The sequence below is a fragment of the Gossypium arboreum genome, chromosome 8, assembly GCF_025698485.1.
Source record: "Gossypium arboreum isolate Shixiya-1 chromosome 8, ASM2569848v2, whole genome shotgun sequence".
Taxonomy (NCBI): Eukaryota; Viridiplantae; Streptophyta; class Magnoliopsida; order Malvales; family Malvaceae; genus Gossypium; species Gossypium arboreum.
Window position 1 is genome coordinate 129,304,102 of NC_069077.1, and position 2,684 is coordinate 129,306,785.

The window sequence follows — 2,684 nt, forward strand, 5'->3', positions numbered from 1 at the left end:
ACCCGAGGGTTAAGTACATACCTGTTCAAAGTATCCATTTCACAACACTTACCAATACGTCCCTTTCATCTTGAGTATTCCTCCATTTGAGTAGAACTTTACCCGTTGAACACATCGGAATATAATTCGGATACATGGAAAGTTTGCACATAAGTGCCACATATGTAGCCAAGCCACTATGTAACCCGCCCATAAGCGAACTCAGACTCAACTCAACGAGCTCGGACGTTCACATCCATGAGTGAACTCGGACTCAAATCAACGAGTTCGGATGCCTAGTTACATCTCACGAACTCGGACTCAACTCAACGAGTTCGGACATTTGCATCCATAAGTGAACTCGGACTCAACTCAACGAGTTCGGATGCTCAACCATCCTAGTGACATGTCACTTGTATCCTAATCCATTCCTAAGGTTCAACGGGACCTTTTTCCCAATCATGTGTCTCAACCATCTTCTACGGAATACCGATACCGATACTCGGTAGTATTTCACATTTTCCAAGTATATCACATAATTTGACATATTATCAAACAATTGTCACAAGTATGATATTTCATAATAATTATCATATCATTTAAATAACATTAAAACATTTAAAATAATAACTATGTTACCAACATTTACATATGAACTTACCTCGTATGCGAAAATGGCTACTTTTACCATTTCGTCCACAACTTGGTATTTTCCCCATTTTAGCCTGAATTTTAGTTTTCCTTGCTCTGTCATTTAAAATATAGTCTAATTAGGACTCACATTATTCAAATTGACCCAAAATCATATTTTGGAAAAATTACAATTTTGCCCCTAAACTTTTGCATATTTACACTTTTGCCCCAAAGCTCGTAAATTAAACTTCAGCCTATTTTCTTATGTTTTATGACATGATGATCATTTTTCCCTTCTATGGCAACATCAAATTCTCACTCTAACATGTACTTATGACTATTAGGTATTTTTACCGATTAAGCCCTTTTGCTCGTTTTCACTTAAAACCGAGTAGCACAAGTTGTCTAACATAATTTAAAACCTCATATTCTATCATAAAACATAAAAATACACAAATTTCACCTATGGGTATTTTTCCAAATATAAACCTTAGGTTAAATTATTGCTAGCATAAGCTTAATCGAGCTACCAGGACTCTAAAAACGTAAAGAACTTGAAAAACGGGGCTAGAATGGACTTACAATCGAGCTTGGAAGCTTGAAAAACCCTAGCCATGGTTTATACTTGCTAAATTCTGCCATGGGGTTGAAGATGAGGAAAATTGGCTTTTAAATTTTGTATTTTAATTCATTTTACCCCTAAATGACCAAAATGCCCTTACTACTAAACTTTTCAAAAATTCCACCCATGTCCAATTTTTGTCCATAGACTTAGAAATTGGTAAAATTTCTATCTAAGACCTCCTAACTAATATTTCAAAACAATTTCATACTAGAAACTTCTAGAATGCAAGTTTTGCAAATTATTCGATTTAGTCCCTAATTTCAATTTAAGTATTTTATGCATAACGAAATTTTCACACAATCATGCAATCATATCATAGACCATAAAATAATCATAAAATAATTATTTCTATCTCAGATTTTATGGTCACGAAACCACTATTCCGACTAGGCCCAAAATTAGGATATTACAACCGCCCTGTGAGAAATTGGGATAGTTCCTCCAACCTGCATTATAAGTGTTACTATATGGGTTATTTTGGGATCTAGAGTTATTGTTACCCATTTATTGGACTTGTTCCTCCTTGATGCTAAGGTTGAAGGGTTGATACCCTGTGCATGCTCCTTCTCTATTCGTCTCGCACCTTATTACTGGATGTACCTGAGTAGAACCAAGTAAACCATCAATCTTTTTATTTAAAAGTTCTACCTGGTTTGATGGCATAGTAACCAAATCAACGTTATAAACGCCTGCTGTTTTAGTTGGCTTAGTCCTCATGACTTGCCACTGATAGTTATTCAGTGACATCTCTTCAATAAATTCGTAAGCCTCTTTAGGTGTTTTGTTGTTGATGGTTCCCCCGACTGCTGCATCAATCATTTGCCTTGTCGAAGGATTCACACCATTGTAGAATGTTTGAACCTGCAGCCATAGAGGTAGTCCATGGTGAGGACACCTTCGCAGTAGATCCTTGTATCTCTCTCATGCATCGTAAAGAGTTTCTAAGTCCATCTGTACAAACGAAGAGATATCATTACGTAATTTGGCTGTTTTAGCCGGCGGGAAATATTTTAATAGAAAATTTTCGGTCATTTGTTCCCAAGTAGTAATTGACCCTCGTGGTAATGAGTTCAACCACTGTTTAGCTTTGTTCCTCAATGAGAAAGCGAATAACCGAACACGAATGACATCATCATAAATGCCATTAATTTTAAATGTATCGCAGAATTCCAGGAAATTTGCCAAGTGAGTGTTTGGATCCTCATCCTGCGAACCATCAAACTGAACAGATTGCTGTATCATTTGAATTGTGTTAGGTTTAGTTCAAAATTATTTGCAGCAATAGCAGACCTAACTATACTTGACTCAGTTCCTGTTAAAGTAGGTTTAGCATAATCATACATAGTACGACGAGCAAGATTCTGATTTGCTAGTTCAGCGGGTATCGCAGGAGGTAGCTGATTGTCTTGGTTTTCAGCCATATCCTCGGTCGTAGTTGAGATATCGC

General features: G+C 36.5%; 1 non-coding gene across 1 annotated transcript; it reads left to right on the top strand.

Moving 5' to 3' along the window:
• Window positions 1-2,114: 2,114 nt before the first annotated feature.
• On the top strand, window positions 2,115-2,220 carry LOC128279673 (small nucleolar RNA R71). Its single transcript, XR_008269872.1, has one exon. It is a non-coding gene; the product is annotated as a small nucleolar RNA R71 (small nucleolar RNA).
• The last annotated feature ends 464 nt before the right edge of the window (window positions 2,221-2,684 follow it).